A 21,843-nucleotide genomic window follows, 5' to 3' on the forward strand; every position below is an offset into this window, starting at 1 on the left:
GGCTGGGAAGTGTTTAGTTTTGTGCCCAGGAGGGATTGGCAAGCACAGGCCAGTGTTTCTGCCAGGATATCATTTCAGTATCTGAGGGAAATGTGATGGAGCTTGAAATAGGATAGTATTTGAAATCAGCTGCTTAAATTGTGAAATGGATTCTCTTTATAGTCCGGCAGGGCAAAATTTACATTTCTTTGACGAGAAAGTAAAAATAATCAAAACTCATGAATTTCAGAAACCCGCTCTTACCCTGTCAGTTTATCCCCCTTTGTTCCTTCCCCACTCTTCCTGCAGCTTGGGCTGGTACCCGGAGATGTTGAGGTCGGCTCAGAGACAGTGAGCAACTGAGCTGGCAGCACAGAGGGGCCTGGAAGTAATGATCCGGGCTGTTTTTAAGGTCCGGACACTATGCTAACCCATAGCATCTGTTACAGAAAAGACACAGCTCAGACATCACCAGCCTTGAAATTCTCACATCCACTTCCTGTCAAAAGCCCAGCTGTGAAATGCTCGACTCGTTCTAATCGAATTTGTTCTCCTAAGTTAGTGCTGCCCAAGTTGGTTGTATGCAAGAGTCATCTGGGATGCCATGGTGGACAGATTCTAAGACCACCCTCCCCCAATGAATTTCTTTTTCTGGTACTCCCCCTCCTCCCGTTGTGTAATCCTCTCCCTTTAATGTGGGTGGGACCTGGGACTTGCTTTTAGCCAAAACAATATGGCAAAGGTAATGGGATGTCACTTCCGTGATCGCATTACCAAGATTGTAACCCCTATCTCGCTAGTGGGCTCTCTCTCTTGCTGTCTTTGATAAGGCAAGCTGCCATGTTGGAGAGGCCCATCTGAAAAGGTACTGAGGGCATCCTCCAACCAATAGCCAGCAAGGAACCTAGGACTTTAGTCAAAGGGCCCTTAAATAACTGAATTTTGTTAACAACCTGCATGAGCTTAGAAGTGAATCCTTCCTCCGTCAGACCTTCAGATGCGATCCCATCTCCAACTGGCGGATTGACTACAGCCTTGTAAGACCCTACAACAGAGGTACCATCTAAGGCTGTGGAGTAATAAATGGGTATTGCTTTGAGCTGCTAAATGTGTGATCATTTGTCTGCAGCAATGATAACGAATATAGTTGTTTGTGGAAAATACAGATTCCCAGGTCCTAGCCACAGAATCTGTTTAGCAGGACTGGAGACGGACTTAGGAATCCCAAGGTGTTCACCATCACCTCAGATGGATTCTGAAGTACTTGGTTTAGAAATCACTCCAAATTCTCTCCTCTTTATTCTTATATCTAGTCATCCTCAGCAGAAAGTTCTATAACTCAGCAGTATTATTTTTACTCCCAACAGAAGTGACGTAGAAGTTACATTTCAGTGATTTTTCTCTCGGTCCATTATTGAAACATACGCACTTATTTTCTATTGCGGCTGTAACAAATTACCGTAAGTTTCGTGGCTTGAAAAACTATAAATTTATAATCTTACAGTTTTGGAGGTCAGAAGTCCAAAATTAGATCTCACTAGGCTAAAATCAAGGTTTCAGCTGCGGTGATGCTTTATGGAGGTTCTAGGGGAGAATTGGTTTCCTTGCCTTTGATTCATGGCTCCCTTCTAGCCATGGTATCACTGAGACCTCTGCTTTTGTCATCACATCTCCCTCTGACTATGCCCCTGCCACCTATGGTTTTTCATATAAGGCCCTTTGTGATTATGTTGGGCCCACCAGGATAATTAAGGAGAATCTCTCTATGTCAAGCTGCTTAACTTGATAATGTCTGCAAGGTCCCTTTTGCTATGTAAGGTGACATTCACAGGCCTGGGGTCTAGGACATGAACATCTTTGGGGGACCATTATTTTGCTTACTACAAGATCCATTGAATAAAATATCTGTGTCTTGATGCTGGTAAAATGTTTGTCTCTTTCTTTATAGCACACAAACTATGTAATTTGTCTGGTTTCCCTTTCTTCCCTGGCTACCGGTGCTCTTGGAGCTAATAGTTGTGTCCAATTGTAATACGTCTGCTGACTTGCTTTCTTATCCAGCTGCTGCCCTTGGTTCATTATTTTGTTCTTACTCTTTTATTCTTATTTTAGCAGTTCTGTTTTGTCTGTGTCACCTATTATAAGTTGATTTTGAAACATAACTAGAATATACAAATCCCCATATTTAAGCTTAACCCTTAGATCCTCTGATTCCTAATCTCTTGCCCTCCAAGGTCGGCACCGAGTGAAACATTTTCTCACTTGATACCTGGACTTTCTCTCTTCTATATCTCGCTCTAATACTCCTTCTTTGTCCTTCCCACAGCCACCTCTGGACCTCCAAGCCACTCACCAATCTAGTTGTCAATTTTCCCCCAAGGGACTGTGAGTGAGTAGTTCAGTCTCCACCCATTGGGTAGATTCTGCTAAGGCCCTTTATTTTGTGATGGATGAACTAGTCTCTGAACCCTTGGTCAGCCTGCCCATGGAAGAAAGATCTTCTGAACTGATCTCAAATACACTGGGCTCATTAAAGTACTTGAACAAATTGCCCTAGTAACTCCCATAATAGCCACACACCTCAGGGAGACAAATAATATTATCCATATGTTACAAGAGGAAATATTGAGTCAAAGAAGGCAAAGAGAGCTATAGATTCTATTTCTTTGGGAAAATTATCTCAGTTTCAGGGTTTTAGATGACTTAGATGGATGAATCCCAATCCTAGTTTTCCATTTCATCAGTACACCCCAATTATTGTTAGCAGTGGTTTGACAAAATAATTTTGTTAGCCTAATTAAAATATAGATTTCAGATTCCATATTTTGGAATGGTCAGAGGAGCAGAGAATGGAGTGCAAACTTTAGAAACATGATTATTAAAGTGTCTGCCAAAATGTTTTGAAGTTAAGCATATATGTTCAGCTTAATAAATTTTTATGAAATGAACACCTACATAGCCACTCTCTCCTTATGCCCAAATTCTGTCCATACCTCAAAGACCAGATTAGATGCTCTTCCACAAAGACTTGTGTAAGCTTCCTCCTTGTAATCTTTTTTTTCATTAAATTCTAGGACCATTTTAGTTGGATTCTTCTAATATCCCATAATGTCTGTATTTAATGTGTGTGTGTGCGTGTGTGTGTGTGTGTGTGTGTGTGTGTGTGTGTGGGTGTATGTGTTCACATTCATTCGCTCTCACTGTTTTACTATAATTTGAATATGGTTCATCAGAGAAGAATGAATGAATGAATGAGGAGGGAGTAAATGAGGGGTCAAGTTAATGGAGGTCACCCAGCCCGGGATGGAACAGTCAAGTCCACCATATTTGGGAGTTAGACAAGGGTCAGTAAGCCAGGTGAGCCATGGCAGCTCTGGACAAACACTTCGGCCCTGACTTTAGGCTGAAGCTGGTCTTCACTCTGTCTGCCTCCTGGGATCAGGTGGCCTGGATGCCCTTAAACAGTCATCAAGGTTAAAAGGGAATCCGATATTTTTAAGTGCATCCTGCTCCTGTTTAAAGAGAGATAGGATGAGTTTAAGGAGAGTAGGGCATACTGTCCCGCTGCTTTACCTACATTTATATCGTGTTTTACACTTTTCAGCAGGTTTTCACATATACATTCTTGATTCAAGCTCGGGGGAAAATTAATTTTGCTACTGTATTCATATCTGTTGACCATGGAAGAGAGTCTCCAGGGGCATCAAACACGCGCCACTTAGCTGAAGCAAGTAGAGAGAGATTGGTAAGACTCACCGGCTTCCCCATCTTTCCCAGGACAGGGTTTTTGTTCCTCAGCTGTGATCTGGAAGAGACAAACCTGTGGGTCCTCTGAGCATGATTTCATCCTTAGAGAAAACCTAAGAGATAGAAATTAGTATCCCTCCCTTTTTACAGATAACAGAACCAAAGAGCTTCAAAGAGTTTTAATGGCATACCAAAGGCCACCTGTCTACTTCCTAGTTGAATTGGCTGTGTTCTACTCAGTTGTGGTGCATGGGAGTCTGATACATAATGAGAAAGCAGACGTGGGGATTTCGATTCAAAGAAAGTGACCAAAGTTGTGCGAATTATGATCTTGTTTGTGACTAAAGTTTAATATGAAGTGATACCAGTTAAGTATTCTTAAATATGTACCCTGATTTATTGTAGATGGTAATGATTGAGTATCAACTCTATATAAGCCCCTGGGTTCATGGGGCAGTGCACCCCACAAGGCTGCCTTTTCCTCATATTCCAGATGGGAAGTAGGACACAACCCTCTTTGCTTTCAAAAATCAAATCTCTCTGGTCCTTTTTAACAATTTCTATGGTCAGAACTAGCTGGGGCTCTGGCTCTTGATATTTAAAGAAAAACCTTTTAAATTAAAAAATCCCATTTCCCCCTCAAGAAGCATACTTTTTATGTATCAAATGAGCTTTGTTTTGGGATTATTATGATTTGCTATGAGTTTACTAACCTGATGCGGCAAAAACAGTCGAATTATGTGTTCTGAAAGTATCTGAAAGCAGTGTGCACTCAAGAAGTTTGTCTCTACCTGGTATGTAAAAGAAAAGTAACAGATAAGAAGGCTTAGGGGAGACAAGCACAGGGGATTCCCCCCCAAATTCTCTTGCATTTATTACCATAGTATGATAGTTCATTATTATCATAGATACAAATTATCATATGCAGTAAATCCCATTAATCTTGCACATTTTCTCAGTTGATCATGCCAGGTTGAAGCCTGGAGGTTTTACCATAAAATCTGTTCATTTATGTATGTCTTCTGTAGGTATGTAGGTGTTTAGACATTAGAGATTAGAAATTGGACATTAGAGGTCGAGGTAGAGGTGGAGGTCATCAGTGGTTCTTCCCTGGGGGAAATTTCTGAGGGACACACACACACACACACACACACACACACACACACACCAAAGAACTTTCTGATCCAAAATGTCAATTGTGCTGAGGTTGAGACACTTTGAGATAGATGCAAAGATAGCTAGATACATAGGTAGATACACAGATACACAGGAATAAAGCTAGTTATATGCTAAGTGCCAGACATTGTGCTTGGCAGACAATGATCAGGGCATCCCTCGTTGACAACATAACTTATTGTACAGTCATTGTGCGTTTTCACACCTCAACATCCCAACCTTGTTTCCAGCCTATGTACAAACCAGGTTCTCTTGGGAAAAAGAAAGTGTGGCCTCTCCCAGGATTTGACATCTTTCTAACCAGCATCCTTTTAGGAGTAAAACCACCTAAACATGCGTTTCTAGGTGAAGGTAATTTTTTGTATAGCATACATAGTTCCTAGCGCTGATAACAAATTCAGCCGGCTTAATCAGATTCAGATTTGGTATGCTGTTTCAGTGGAAAAGGAAAACAAATGTAAGAGGGCACTTTGGAACTTTGGCTCTTGTTAAGGAGTTTATGTAATTTGCTGCATTAAAGTTTAAATCCACGCTCACAATAGCTTCACATTTATGATATAAAACTAATTCAAGATGAACTATGCAGTCCCCTGAGATGTCTTTGCAGATCTCTGTCCCTGTTCTCCCATTTCTAATATGCCAACTATTACCAAAATCTCAATCAGTTTCTAGACAGAGATTTCTTGCATCTAATATGGCTTGTGGATTCTGGGACCAACATCAGTAAAAGATTTGGAGCCCTGGGTGTGAGTAGCCCGTCCAGGAAATACATGTTTGGACTGATTTAGGGCACACACTAATCAAATACTTTTTTTAAGCTTATTTATTTATTTTGAGAGAGACACAGAGAGTGAGTGCAGATGGGGGAGGGGCAGAGAGGGAGAGAGAGGATCCCAAGCAGGCTCCCTGCTATGAGCACAGAGCCTGAGGCGCCCCTCTCCCCGCTCCCGCCACACTTGCGAACCCTGAGATCATGACCTGAGCAGAAATCAAGAGTTGATCGCTTAACCGACTGAGCCATCCAGGTGCCTCACTAATCAAATACTTTTGATTGACTGTTAATATCTCACACTTAACCTTGTCAAGACTATCCTGACTTATAGTTACTACTGTTTCAAGTCCTTTTTAGAAAAACACCATGGAACGTGTAAGTGAATGCACACTGGTCTACAGAAATTCTAAGCCCACATTAATTGCAGATTAACTGTGAGGTTAAATGATCAGGGAAACGTCTGTGAAATGCTGGGACTCCTTTGAAGAAGAGAACCCCGAAGACTTCATATGTGCAATTGTGAAAACTTAACCTAACCTTAGGGATTTTGACTTTTTTTTTTTTTTGGCTTCCCATTATATCTATTCCCAGGTAGACCAAAAGCTAGATTGATTTCTAAATAGAAGTACCCATTAGGATGAAGCCAAGGTCAATCCTAAATGTATCCTTTCAGCATTGGGACACTAGACAGTATGGGATTCTCAAAGAACAGCCCTCTGAGACATGACAGCTTTCAGTCTCAAAAGCTTGCTGATCAGTCTCTCTCTCCAAGGTTCCTGAAAAACTTGCTAAACCAGAGCTATTCATTGACACATCTGCCTTCAAAATCACATAGAAAAAAAAAAAAAAACCTAACATTTGAAAATAGAAAAAGGCAGAGAAGTTTCTCAGTACTCCAATATGTTTCCAATCTATGTCAAATCTCTCAGTTCTTTTAAAGACTAATCCTTTCTTCTGATCCCTGTAGCTTAAGAGAATAATAGCAGGGGGCCACCTAACCAGGCCAGGGAGCTCCACCAGAGGGATACAGAGTCTATTTCCATATCTGCCTGTTTCCTTTGCATGTTCCTGCCTCCGTCCCTGTCCTTCTTGGATGGCTCTTTTCTTCCTCTTGTCTTTCCTTCTCTGGCTACAGTATAATGTGTTATTCTTGTTTGGTGGGGGGGGGGGAGGCATTTAAAAACATGTTTAAATATTTAAAATTGTTTTAAATTTTTTACTCATTTATTTTTACATAATTTGGGATCAACAAAAAAGTTTCCAAGAAAGTACAGAGACATGCTGTATACACTTGGCCTGGTTTTCCCTAACGTTAATGTCTTCCATGACCATGGTAATTCTGTCAAAACTGAGAAACCAACATCGTACCTTACTCTTAACTGAAGTCCAGACTTCATTTGGATTTCTCTAGTTTTTTTCACAAATGTCTTCTTTCTGTTCTAGGATCCCATCCACAGGACTCAGTGCATTTAGTCATTATGTCTCCTTGAGATCCCCTGGGCTATGAGTTTCTCCGTCTTTCCTTTTCAAGACTCACAGTTTTGAGGAGTGCTGGTCAGGTATTTTGTAGAATGTCACTCTCAATTTAGCTGCTACGATCTGAAAGTTCATGTGCCCCCAAAATTCATATGTTGAAGTCTTAACCCACGTCGTGATGATATTGGGAAGTGAGGTCTTTGGGAGGTGACTAGGTCGTGAGGATTAATGCACTTATGAAAGAGACCCAGCAGAGAGCTCCCTGGCCCCGACCACCTTGTGAAGGAACGGCATGAAATCTGCGACCCAGAAGAGGGCGCTCACCCAGCCATACTGGCCTCCTGGTATTGGACTTCAAGCCCCTTCTATGGGTTTGGGGAAAAATAGCACAGAGGTGAAGTGAAGTGTCCTTCTCGTGACATCGTAACAGGGGTGTTTTATATGCTTCACTAAAACATAACTTTTGACATTCTTCCAACCTTTAATTAAGTTGCTGTTATCTACCCTAATATCTGGACACATGGCTGACACATTACCCGCTATTACTTGGCAAATGAATGAATCTCTCTACGTCTGTCTCCATCGTCACCTATACTATGGGCCAGGGGCCCCGGGTGGGAAAAGGAGAAACTGTAGGCAGCCTAGATGCTGGCCATCTGATAGTCCAACCACTGCCATCGATCTGGGTTTTAAAGCGTTAGTTAAAAATCACTTTGGAAAACCGTGATATATTTTCATCTTCCTAAAAGAATGTTCTAAATTTTCATTTGGTTTTGATATTCAACTGTGGTGTTTTAAACGGTGCTAATGAAGTGAGAAGTAAGCATCTAGGAGTGAAGACATACAGACCTTGGGAAACGGGGAGGTGGGTTAGCATGATTGCTGTAAAATTGCTTGTTTTCATTGCCCTTTGAGGATTGGCCCTCCCGCGTGGTTATTTGCCATCTCATTAAAAGGGAAACTCTCAACGACATGGTCTTGAAACACCTGCCTAGCCAAATGCAGAGAGGCAGCCTTTTCAGAGCTGTGGTTTTATTTTCTCTGTAGCTTGACGGGAGTCTTCATACTTGACTCAAAGCGGTGAAGTTTTGAGTGGCCAACAGACACAATTCAACGACGCAAAGTTAAGCGAATTGCTTAAGAATTCAACCTGCTTTATTTTGCGGAACATGCGTCCCCTCAAAGTCGAGTTTAAAAGGCCAAAATAATTGCTCGCCTTTGCTGGTGTCACTGGTAGTTTTGCAGGGAAGTCAGCTTCTCTTGCGCCAAGGCAGACAGAAAAATTATCTCCCGCTGTGGGGAGGTGGGAGGACGAGGCTGACCCGAGGAAAGAAGAGTTTCTTTGATTTTCTAGTCTTTTCTACATTAGCTGTTAATAATTGTTAAACGTCCTGGCATTTTGCAAGCAATTTAAAGGCCAAAAATCCCCGGGGTGGGGGTAGTTTATGGGAGTAGGATGGGTGGGGGAAATCTATAATTCTTGTCTTCTGTTTTGAGAATAAACATTCTTGACTAAAAGAGAAAAGGCACCTTTTCTCCCTCATTGACAATGGGCCCCCAAATCGGATGATAGGTCTGTGAGGAAAACCTGGACAATTTCTAGCCTCTGCTCCTCTTTGGGTTCAAAAACCGCCAAGAAAACCATGAGTGACAGTAGGGGCTTTTACAGGGAATCAGACACCTAAAAATCAGTCTCAAGTAGAACTTCAAAAATTAACTCCTCAGGACGATTCATAGCCTACAGCAAAGTTGCTGTTTCAGTACTTGGACCGGGAATTGCAAAGGAAAGGTTTCTTAAGATAAGCATTTGTGTTTCAAATTTCCCCCACTTGGCTCTTTATGATAACAGCTTTGGTAAATAGCATAGCAGTTGAAACATTTATTATTGGAGCAGAAATGCAATTACATGCAGATGTTGTGCTGTGACCCGTTGCTTTGTGCTGCACACGTTTTCAAGCTGGAGGAGGAACACGCAGGTCACCGAGTAAATGCTCTAGGCTGGGCTCCGCTTATTCTCCTGACTTGACTTATCTAATCTCTTTCGTGAGTGTTGCCACAATCGAGGCCCTCCGTGGCCCTTCTTGGCAGCCGGTTTCATTGCCCGATTACTCCAACTACCGTCCAGAATGTCTTTTCATCCAACGTAAACGTTCTCTACTTAATCCAAGCCTGGCCCTTTCTCCAACATTCCTGTTCCGAGACACACGCAATGACCGCTGGGTTTCTTTTTTCAAGTTTGTCATTGTTGTCTACTTTTTGTCAAGGTGGGCCTTTTGTTTTGTTTGTTTTTTGGCTTTGCGATGAATGAACTGTGGTAATGTCAGGTAGCGACCAAGAACCGTGAAGGAAATCAAGTGGGTAAGTTGATGTAGAAACACTGGAGGTGGGACGGGTGGTGACAGTGAGTCCTGCTTATCATGGGCGGCCTCCTCCCGGACAAGAAGAAGTCTGCATACATTCTGAGGGCTTAGGGGCTAGCAGCGAAGATGCCAGGTGCGTTGGCTTCCTATTGCTGTTGTAACAAATTACCACAAGCGTAGTGGCTTAAAAGAGCCCACATTTATTATCTTACAGTTGTGGAGGTCAGAAGTCCAATGCAGTTCTCACTGGGCTGAAGTCAGGGTGTCCACGGGGTTGCTTTCCTTCTGGAGGCTCTAGGGGGGAATCTGTTCCCAGCTTCTAGAGGCTGCCCACATCCCTTGGATCATGGTCTCCTTCCTCCATTCGCAAAGCCACCAATAGCTAGCCCAGTCTTTCACCTGGCATTGCCCTGACACTGATCCTTCTGCCTCCCTCTTCCACTGTATGGCCCCTGTGATTACAATGGGCCCACCCGGATAATCCAGGACAATCTTCTTATCTTAAAGTCAGCCCATTAGCAACCTTAATTCCATCTGCAACATTAATTCCCCATTGCCATTTAACATAGCTTATTCACAAAGTTCCAGAAATTCAGATGTGGACATCTTTGGAAGGCCACCACCATGCGGCCTTCCACACCAGGAGGAGCGTCCCAGGCGGTGGGGATAATATATACAGAGGTCCTGAGGTCTGAGCAAGGTGGGTACGTTGGGGAAGGAGAAAGAAGGCCAGTGTGGACTATGGAGAACTCTGGGAGCCATGGTCTGATAACTACATTGTATTCTAATTATACGAAGATACCGCTAGAGGTTTTAAGCAGAGAAGCAGCATGATCTGACGTATGTTTTAAAAAGATGGTTTGGGCTGCTCTGTGAAGAATAGACTCCAGAGAGGCAAGAGCAGAAGTAGGGAGAACAATTAAGAAGCAATTACAATCATCAAGTTCAGAGGTTCTCCAAAAGGGGTAATGTCATGCCCTCCCCTGTCACCGCAGCTGCAGGAACATTCAACAATGCCTGAAGATACTTTTGGTTGCTGTGACCTGAACGGTAAGGGGAGAGAAAGTGCTCCTGGCATCTAGTGGGAGGAGGTCAGAGATGCTGCTGTGCCTCCTGCAGAGCACAGGACCGCCCCATCACAAAGAATGATCCAGGCCAGTCGTGCTGAGGCTGAGAAATCGATCTAGGCAAGAGACGACACTGACTTGGACTGGAAGAGTCAGAGGCGATGGCAACGAGCAGTCAGTTTCAGGATTCAGGGGCAGTGGGACAAAGACTCACCCATAGCCAGGCTTTAGCTTTCAGGGCTTTATCAAAGGAGGGGGAGGCTATGGGGCTGGCTGCAAACCAGAGTGCTTTGGAGAGGGATGGGGTGCAGGTGTACGTGGGGGAGGAAAAGACAGATGGTGTTTGGAGTGCTGGGCTTTCCTCGACGCGCCCGAAAAGATACACCACAGGGTTTCCGTTGCACTTCATATTGGCTCTATTCTCCCAGCCTCTATGCACATGGCGTTTATCGTGGTCTCGAATTGTAAACCCAGGGAACCTGGGTACTATTTCCTTCTCCATCACCACTAGCTTGTTGACATGAGACGATTGACTTAACCTCTCCTTGTCTCCCTTCTCACCTTTGTCTAATAAGGACAACATTTGCTTCATTGACTTCAGCTAGTTATGAGGAACTTGGGGGAAAAACTTAAAAGTGCTGTGTGCGTATATTCTGTCGCAAATTTGTGTTTCCTTTAATTTCCTCGTTGTAATCCTTCTAGGTTTTCTTATATTTTTTTCCTCATTAATATTTTTGTAGCCGAAAGGCAATATAGTTGATAAATACTTGATAAAGTAAGACAGTAAACTATATTTTGGATTTTATTCCCATGACATCCTCAAGAATTACATATTCTATGTCCATCACTGGATGAATGGATAAAGAAGATGTGATAGATATAGATATAGATATCTCCACACAATGGAGTATTACTCAGCAATCAAAAAGAATGAAATCTTGCCATTTGCAACTACGTGAATGGACCTAGAGGGTATTATGCTAAGCGAAATTAGTCAGAAAAAGACAAAAATCATGACTTCACTCATATGAGGACTTTAAGATCCAAAACAGGTGAACATAAGGGAGGGGAAGCAAAAATAAGATAAAAACAGGGAGGGGGACAAAACAGAAAAGACTCTTAAATATGGAGAACAGAGGGTTGCTGGAGGGGTTGTGGGAGGGGGGATGGGCTAAATGGGTCAGGGGCACTAAGGAATCTACTCCTGAAATCATTGTTGCACCATATGCTAACTAACTTGGATGTAAATTTTAAAAAATAAAATAAAAAACAAGCACACAAAAAGAATGACATATTCTAATTCTTTCTGAGTATTTAATAAGGAGGCTGGTGTAGTAACACTTCTGGCTAATTTCATTTAATCTATTTCACCAATTTATTCACTAGCACCTGTGTGGAAAGTACTGTTAAAGGAACTTGAACAATAGAAAATGGCCAAAATAGAGCTCCTCTTGCCTTCTAGGCGTTTGCAGTCAATTTTAGTGCCTTGCCATTCTGGGACACTTCTTATAATGTAGAGAGCAGGGCTCTGCACAGTTGCGCCCAAGCTTGGCTGCCTAGTTTCGTCAATAAAGTTTTATTGGTACCCAGCCATACCCGTTCACTTACATATTATCTGTGGCTGTTTTGAGCCACAACAGCGGGGTTGAGTAGTTGTAGCAGGGAGACTTATGCGTGGCAAAGTCAAAAATATTCACTATCTGGCCCTTTGCAGAGAAAGTATGCGACTGTCTGAGCTAGGGTACTTGGTCTTTTGGAAATGTCAGCTCTTGCTTCTAAATTTGCTCTGATTTCTTATTTCTTGAGATGAGGCTCACTTAATGCCCCCATGCCAAGGGCTTTACAAGTAAGAGTGCTAAGCTGCCAGTGTATATTCAATTTACAGGCTTATATTTGCTGAATATAGGTTTTCTAGCATGTATTTTGTGGACCATTCTTTCTAATCCTCCTTTTGTCCCTGTTGGACATAAGCTGCTTTTTTACCGTCATCCCCCCTCCCCCCACTCTTCAAGGTCATTTTGAATTATAATACAATCCCCTGAGGTGTTAGCTATCCAATTTAGCACCATCTGCAAATTAAATCAACTTGTCTTTTATTTCATCACTCAAGTAACTGATAGAAATATTAAGAAGAGCCTGCCTCGGGATATCCTTTTTAAATGTCACTGTTTCCCCCAAGGTTCAGGCAGAGCCACCGATAATCGGAGTCCACCTTTAAGCAAGCACTCTCATGGAAACGGGAGCTGGTCGGTAACTTCCGAACTGAAATTGCCAGTCTTTAGGCCACAAGGGGTATTGAATATGCCTACCTAATTGATGCTTTCCCCCAGCTACATGGTCTGCCGTATCTGTCATGTGTCCACTCGTCGTGTATTCTAGTTCTGTCTCTTGCTTTGAAGTGAAGCGGGGCCAGAGGACTTGCTGTGGCCAATGAAGGGTGAGCAGAAGTTAAGTGTCCCTTATGAAGTGAAGTTTTGAAAGGCAGAGCATGATTCACCGGGTCCCCGTTTCCTGCCTCAGCAGCCGTGGAAGTATGTGTTGAAAGGAACCTTCATCAGCCTGGGCTCCCGAGTGGCTGTGAATGGAGAACCTTCCCCGTTGATCTCTATAAACATTTGGCCTGAGTGAAACAAACACCTTTGTTGTTACAAGCCACTGAGATCCAGGGGTTCCTTGTTAACAGAGCATAACCTCACCCATCCTGCCTGATACAGCACCACAACATTTTTCTAGAAAGCTCCACTAAAACTAGGGACCATTCTTTTTCTGTGTGTCCTTTACGATTAGTACCCCGCACAGACCCTTCTCCATAATACGTACCAATTAAATGCTTATTGAGTGGAAGTGAACTCAAAATAGATTAGCGGACAGATATCAGGCTGCAGTGTTAGGCTTTTCCGTCACTGCTTTACAAACAGAATTAACAAGAATAACTCCTTGTGCATCCAGTTTCCCGAGCATCTCCAAGATGTCGTGCAATTGAATGTGCCGGTCCTCCTCAATTGGTCGAAGGAGGTTTCGTGATATGACAGACGCATCAATTGTTACCTTTCCCCAATATTCACCTTATTTGGCTCAGCCCAGGCCCACCAAGTCTGATCGTGGGAAGGCCGGCCTCTGGCCTTGGAGAGGCCACTGACTACAGTGAAAGTGTTAAGCTTGGACATTTGTCTATTAATCTTTCTATATTGTTGTGGAACTCAGTTAAACATTCTTGTGTTATGAGAAATCCAGGGCAACGTGAGAGTTTCACATTCCATAACATGGATGTACACAGCCTTTCCTGGAAGATCGTTAGCTCTGTGATGGTGCAGGCGTGCCCAACTTGCTTGTGGCTGTATTCCCAGGACCTAGAAGAACTCCTGGACCATGTGAAGCATCAATAAATGTATTGGGAATGATTGAAAAAAAAACAAAAAACAAACCCAGTAGGTACTTGCAGTAATCTGTGAGGTGCGTGGCCATCTTTATTTTCCCTCGAGAGGTGAAACGTCAAAACATTATAAGTAACTTACCAAAGGTCACACAACCAAGACATGGAACCAGAATGGAAGCACCTTTTGACTCCAAGGCACCTGCTCTTCCTTGGGTTAGTGTGGTACACCCAGGGTGCCGTAGAAATAGCAAGCGTCCTGGAGTCTGACGGACTGAGATTTGAATTACCGCTCAACTACTCATTAGTTGTATGTCATTGGGAAGTTCTAAAATCTATCCCCTGATGTTTTCCTTAAACCACTATGATATTTTCTCCCCTTCGAGTAGGTCTTATATTTTATTTAGTTTCCCATAAGTGCTATTTTTGGGGCACGGTGTAATTATTCTGCCATAAGTACTCTCTCTTTGGGGGCCTGGATGGTTAGGCTGAATTCATGCTGTGTCAGTGAGCCTGCCTTTCCCAAACCATTTCTTGAGGCGTCCAAAATGGATTTAGCAGAGGGTTATATTCCTTCTTTGAAATATGCTACTTTGAGATCCAAATTTCATTTTGACCTTCCAATTCAATAATTATAGCCTAAGATATTTTATGTTTAAAACCTAAATGATTGTTTGCTTAGAATTGTAAGAACAAATTTGGAGGCCAGATTAAGGCACTTAAAGGTTTAGCCTGCCCTGGGAAAAAAAAAAAAAATGCATTCTTTGTCTTGCATCAACACGTTAATAAAGTCTAACGTTCCTGCATAAACAGAACTTGCTTCAGCGGGAATTATGACAACATAAAGGGTGCACGATCATAAATGGACTCTAGTAGTGTAAGCCATTTACGTGGCATGGAACAGAGAGTTTTACTTAAGATTAATGAGAACCCAATAAGTAGAAAACACTAATATTCCTTCCTGTGGGGGAGTCGAGATGAGTCCTAACTTGATGCGGTAGAAACGTGTGTACCGTGAACAGAAAAAATGTGTGCAATATTTGCAGTTATATCTTCATAACGTTTTATAACCCGAATTCATCTTCAATAAAAATATACTTCCTATCTCATTTTATGATCTTTCTGGAGTCATTTAAAGGCCGTCGTTTTAGCAGTAAGTTATGACTAGAGAAAGAGCATTTTAATCCGTTTGTATATTGCATTTAAACTCTCCGGGCGTATGATTATTAAAAATTAGATTTGAACATGGAAAGCTGCCATTTTAATGTTCTTCTGTCCCTTCGAGTTGGTTCTATTTTTGGAAATTCTCTGGAAGTTCAAATCTAGAAGATCTGGGACTGGGGGCCTGCCACAGGCTGGTCATGAGACTCGAGAGCGATCGCTTGATCTCTGCGCTCCTGTGGAGATGACAAGAAACACCGTGTGGAGCATCTTCGCCCCGCCGAAAATGCTGTTCAGAGATTAGTCCCCCGTCCTGACAGTGCGACTTTTGCGCTTCACCGCTCTCAACAGAAGCTCTTTTTGGTTTTTCCTCACAATTTTCGAGAGTTGATCTGAGCCAACGTGGATCGGAGTGAGGCGGCGCCAGGAGCGCCCCCAGCAGAAGCTCTCTGCAGTTGGTTTGTGCCGGTGCTGGCTTAGGTGCTGTGTAAACATCCTCTCCCCTTTCCCGAGCAGAGGCCTAAGACGCAGCGCCGAGCTGTTTTTGCTAAGACGGACGCTCCGCGAAGAGGGGACACCCAGTGGATGAAATACAGATGATTCATCTGAAGAGAGGTTTTCTTTAGCAGGCAGTCTCCACCTCCAACACCCGGCCGGGTGCTGCAGAGGCTCGAGTCTCTACTGAGTCACAGGAAGACTTGCCGCCGAATTGGTTAGACTTACACGGAATTATTACTGGACTTGGCGGTGGCTAAATATAAGGGGGGAAGAGCCAGTTATTAGACAATTGCCCTGTCACATGCTTGCATTTAAAAGCTACAGTTCGAGCCCAGAGTTGGGCCTTCCAGGAGTTCTCTTAAAGGTGGATTGTCTTATCCTCTTAAGTCCAGGAAGCTGTTGAAAATGTTTTTCCGTGCAATTATGCAAATTCACATGCCTTAGATCTCCTTCCTGAAACCATCAAATAACACGTCACTCTGTGGGCTCAGGAGGGTTATTACGGCGAATAAATAGATGTCATTACGTGTCGTTTCGCCCATCAGAAAATACAGTAGCAATTACTGCCTTGTCAAGGGAGTACACTCCAAATGATCCAATTGCATTATCTACTGAGGGCCCCGGGAAAGTTGAATAACGAGGAGCTCCCCCGCTCACGTAAGGCATTTGAGCCTTATTTGGTGGAAGTGTAGTCACGCTCTCGTCCTAGCACATCTCCTGTCTGCGTCTTTGAAAACCGTTTCAAGACGAGTTAACCTGGGTGTAAAAACCTAGAAGGCAAATGATACCATCCCCTCCTTTGGTTTCGCCCCTGCCAGTGCCTTCGGACACTATGAGGTCGGTCCCAGGTCCCGATATAAAATACGAGCTGTTGACTCACAGTTCTACCAGAAGGGCCAATTTCACAGACCGCCAGGATAAAGATGATTTTAATTAAATCGCACAAATCCCTTTGTGCTGCAACCAGAGCCCAGGCAGGCTGGCGGACTCTGAGCCGTTCTGGCATGCATAGAGTTAACCAGGTTACCGGGATTCCTAGTTAACTTCTTTCACCAGGAATGCAATTCATGTTTACCTATATAAGGAAACCTGTTAGGCTGACCTGAGTTTGGCAGATTTTTGCGCTGACGGGGAGGCGTGTAAGCACACAGCCTGGAAAGGGGAGTGATTCGGAGCTGGACAGAGCAAGCTTCCTGAACGCCCCGGCCATTCAGCTGTTCCGAGGCAGCCTGCTCGGAGGACCCACAGGTTTGTCTCTTCCAGATCACAGCTGAGGAACAAAAACCCCCGTCCTGGGAAAGATGGGGAAGCCGGTGAGTCTTACCGATCTCTCTCTGCTTGCTTCAGCTAAGTGGCGCGTCTCCATGCTCTCACCCAGGAAGCGAAGGGAGAGGCGTAGCTCAGGGTCCAACCCCACAGCTCCTTCGCGAACAAACACAATGCTCCGCAAATACCTCCACACAACTTTTCCTGCCTGGTTCGTACCCCGAGAATTCACAGAGGCAATGACTTTAGCACCTGAGACATTGCAGAGAGTGTTTTTACTAGCCAAGAGTTTGTAGACCGTCGCGATGAGCAAACTTTCTCATCTTTTTTGCACGCTGAAACAGTGGAAATGAGCCTTGGGGTGCTTTGCGAGAAGGCTGAGTCCCCAAGGAAGTAATAGTAAATCTAAGTGGGTTCTTAAAACCACAGGCAGTGTGATATTCTGCAGAAGGGCAATTTGTCACTAAAAAGGCAGTCTGAAGGTATCATTTTTCATTCATGCAGCAGCAAACTCTTTGCGTCCTGCACATTGCAGTAAAGGACACCTTCTGAGACACCGAGGAAAGAAAGAAGCCGGGCTGGGCTCTTTGTTCTAGACAATGTAAAGATCACTCGTGCATTTTGACAAGTAGCGGGTGTCTATTTATATATGAGGCGAGAACGATGAACAAGGGCTTCATGTCAAAGGCATTGCGGTCGATTAAGTTGGAATTTGGCTATACTCTCTACGTATACAAAAGTCTCAATCTGAATGTAATTAAACACGGAAACGTGAAAGTGTTTACCAGACTTCCAGGGGAATTGTATTATACTTGGGAACAGCCAATTGTAAGACACAACTGCGGAAGAAGAAAAAACTATTCCAACTGAGTTCTGGGGCATAGGTAAAACTTTGGAAAAGAAAGTGAATTTCCTTATAGGAGAGCCGTCAAAAGGGATTTGGAATCCGGTACAAAGTTTTATTTTTTTATTTTTTCACGGCAAGGGGGTTTTCCTAATTGAGTGAGCTGTGCCAGTGACCGCGGCGAGTAAGGACCCGGTTTCTGGGTCGTCCCATTCCGAAACTAACTTCCAGAAAAGTAATCAGTGTGAACAGATAGGAGAGGGTGATCGCTTTTTAAAAAAAAAAATCGCAAGCGATCACCCATTCTCTAGGAGGCTACTGATTAAATATGGGGACCAGCAGCTACCTGCTCAGAAAAACAAAAGCTATGGCCAGTTTTATGTAGGGTCCTTGACTTGAGAAAGCGTAACTCTCCACAGTAACATAGTTTAAATGAAACCTGCTCACGTCCAGGGGAAGAAAACCTAGAAAAGCTGTATGTGTGGTACAGTAGACGTTTTGGTAAATACAATTCTTAATAGCAAAAGCAGCAGAACTTGGAAGACACAGGCAGACGTTTTCGAGCCAGTTTCCCAACGGGAATCAGTAACCCAGGAGACACAAAACACTATTTGAAAATACACGGTTAATAACAGATGTTTATACCGGGTTGTCTCGCCCTGCCGATGCGATGGCCCCAGGCCAAATCAACCAGCACGTCCGCTGTTTTTCCTGCGAGTTCATATGTACACAGTTATTATATACTAATTACATCAACAGCCAGGGGAATATATAACCAGAAAGATAGATAAGTCTCTTGGGGTGCGGAGGGCCTCGGGTAGACGTCGGGGTTTTGAGTCTTGTGACAACGTGACTGCGGACGACTAGGGGTCTTGTCTCCACAACCTACTCATCCTTGGCTGCTCGGCAGCTCGTGTGGGGGCAAGAATGGTGATGAATGTATTTAACTTAACACCTTGGCATTAATAGAGTTTGAGGAGGATTCCTTCTCGAAGATGCAAGTTATTTCAGGGTCTGAACCGATCCTGCAGCGAAAGGCGCTGGGATGATGTGTTGTCGCCTTAGCCCTTTTCGAGCCACCGCTAGTGTGTTGTGTGGAGGGCACAGCCATCCGGCAGCCTCTTTAGATCTGTGAGATGTTAGGAGGGGTCTTGGTTAAAGGAGATTGAAAACACTTGGAGGGAAACAACCAAAGAGAAGCAGGTCTTCTCAGAGCCTTACCATGCCCGTTCGCTAGTATGTGTTGTGACTCCCTGAGCACGTGTAACGTCAAAAGTGTGGTTTGCTGCAAACTGGACTGATGGCTTGTTTTTTGCCTGATCACCTAATGCACATTCTTTTGGGCAGAGTTTCCCAGTGGCTGGGCCACAGAGCACTGGTAGACAATGAATGGGTCACAGACCTGCCCGGATGTTGTCCTCGTTTGTCATCTGGGCCATCAAGCTGTGCCTGGGCCGGGTGTATCCCCCTGAAATTTATCTCTGGGCCGCGCAGCTTCCCCATTTGGCCCCAGGGCAACGTGCAGATAGGATCAAGTTCTGTATCCGACATGATGTGTAAACGTTAGGAAACTGTCTGACGGTCCAGGCCCAGAATACAGATCGAGCAAGTCAAAATTCTGCTACGCTGTGTTAACTTGGGCCTTGGGGCTAAATGTGAAGGAAAATACCCTCGCTCTTCCTGTTTTTCATGCTGTGGTGGGGATGTCAAGGCCCTCCATAAGTTATCCAGCCTGCCCTCTTTATTCCATGAAGAATTTAAAGAGGGATGTGTGTGTGCCTGTGCGTGTGTTGTTCTATTCTTAAAGATCTCCTAAAAAAACCTGATGACAAAGCATTTCCCCATGCGATCCTTTCTAATGTTTAGTTATGCTTTATACTTCCCTTCCTCAAACTGCTATCAGGGTTTGTTTGCCCGGGATTCCACTGCTGCCAGTGTGGCCTAGTCCAGAGGCAATGACATAAAAGAACCTGGTTTCAAAAGTGATTTATTAAATGTAAATTCTTTCCTTGGACACCGTACCAGATTTGTACACAGCATTCCTATCCCTGGTGAACTTTCTCTGGCTTTCTCTGCCTACCATTTGACATCAATTACCTTTTCAAAAACATTTGGCGTTATTAATTCCTGTTACATTCATTCAGCAAATATTTATTGAGTGCCTTTTGAAGTTCTGTGCTAAGTACTCTGGAGGAAAAGCGGGTATATAAGACACAGATGAATTTAAACCAAATCTTCATGAGATGTGACTTGTGACAAACGCACTTGACCACTTACTTTTTCGCTGATCATCCCAAGGGACGTTCTTTAAGGCAGAGCTTCCCAACTAGTGGGCATAAAGCAGGTGACACACAGGTCGTGATGGTCATGCTGTCAGTGACCAGATGATTTCCATGTCAGAACATGTCAGGGAGGCGCCAGTGGACGTGGCTGTACTTACAGAAGAAAGGTGCCACCTGGCTCGCTGCGGCGCATCTGTAAGTGACAGAGAGCCGGATGGCTCTTCTTTACAGCTTCTTCGTGGAATTTTCCCGACCACGCTTCCTTGGGGGTATCAGGGATTCCCGAGGCACCACGTGAAGAGGAGAGCTCTGACGCTGGTTTTTAACCACCGGACATGATCAAGGTTCAAGTTCCAGTGACAGTGCTTACGAAGCAGACAAAAACAGCTGCCGTTACTTCTGAGGTTGTATGTCTCAGGCTTAGAACGAGGGAGCATGAATTAATAACTGGTTTGTGTCAGTAGGATTCTCCAAGTATCTAGGGCATTGGCAAAACCAATTTAAAATATATTTATATTTGAAGAAAGGTTAGCTGGCGAGGTGATAGACGAGACTAGGGTTTCTAGTTAAATGTAAAAGTACATTTCCATATTTTAATTAATTGCTTGCAATCACATAGAAGGGAATCTTCTGCGAGTGAACGTGGCAGAGAAATTAAGTTACTTTCTACATTATTGCCAAGGGTTTGGTTAATTTTATTTTTTATTTAAAAGGAAAATAAAAATGGATGGCAGTGCTTTGCAGAACATAGCATTCTCAAATGGGCATGGTACTTACTAGCTGGATCTACATAAAGAATGGCTCTAACTGTATGTCCTCATCGGTTCGCTCTCTTGTGAGTTGCCCTTCACTTGTCTGAACTTGAGACAGAGATGAAATTAAGCAGAACCCCCTCAATTTGGCAGTTTGAGTTTTAACACGTGACAGAATTGGAATTTCGGTTAAAGAGCTAGAGCCAGGAAATGCTGCATTATTTATAGGTATTGTTCCGCAACCGAGCCCTTGGTTATTTAAACCCAAATTATTTCCCCCCCTGAGTATCTAATTGTACAGTTATTTAGATCTGTCCTGACGCACTCATCATGTATTGCCTTGGGGAACGAAACAGTATATAAACTATAGAGAACGGATCACAAGTTTACTCGAACTGATATACTTGGCTTAAAGTTAAGAAACAAAGCAGTGGATGGTGGGTTTGGCCAAGTCATCTTAAACTTCTCTGGGATTCGATTTTCCTCATCTATCAATGGAGACACAAATACACAAGTCATTGGATGGTTATGAATATTGAAAACGGTCACGTCTGTCAAAGCACCTAGTGAGATGCTGGGCATGAGGCCAATCGATAAGTACTAGTTGGAGCTGAAATGGGCGTCTTCAAGTAAACAATTAAGGGATCGAGGAAGTACGCACACACTGGGGGCCTGGGTGCGATTTTGCCCATGCAGTGACTTCCAATCTGCTTTTCAGTGAAGCATGATATACTTTCTGATGTCCTGTTCCAGGATCTCTTTGCTTACTTGTGTTCACCTGCTTGTCCCCCGTAGGTTTTTGTGAGATGCTTGTTTGAAAGCCTTCTGCCTTCTGGGGCGATCTATGTTATCTCAACCATAGGTTTCCTCCGTTTAAGGTGTTTTCTGAAAAGTAACGCGTTTTATAAACAAAACAAAAATATTCACTTCCGCGCTTACTAATCTGACAGCTTGAAAGCTTTTCCAATGGCAGTGGGGGGAGACTGGGCTAGTAAATCCATTGATAAAAGCCACTTGTTTTATTAACAAGTTAGAACATTTCCCTGGCTTCAATTTATAACAGTTTTCCAGGAGTCTTGGAGATGGACCT

At 43.6% G+C, this 21,843-nt stretch overlaps 1 protein-coding gene across 2 annotated transcripts in view; it reads left to right on the plus strand.

The window, feature by feature from the left end:
- The window catches only part of MID1 (midline 1), a 581,622-nt gene that overhangs the window by 224,274 nt on the left and 335,505 nt on the right, over positions 1–21,843 (plus strand). Inside the window, exon 1 of one of the 2 annotated variants that reach the window (XM_081793390.1) lies at positions 16,544–16,922. The exons of the other annotated variant lie outside the window; for it this stretch is intronic. The gene's annotated coding sequence lies outside the window, so the exon portion shown is untranslated. Of the gene's footprint in view, positions 1–16,543; positions 16,923–21,843 lie in introns of those variants that run through there. 2 annotated transcript variants of the gene reach the window in all.

This window comes from Panthera onca, chromosome X (assembly GCF_046562875.1).
Source record: "Panthera onca isolate mPanOnc1 chromosome X, mPanOnc1 haplotype 2, whole genome shotgun sequence".
In the NCBI taxonomy this organism is placed as follows: Eukaryota; Metazoa; Chordata; class Mammalia; order Carnivora; family Felidae; genus Panthera; species Panthera onca.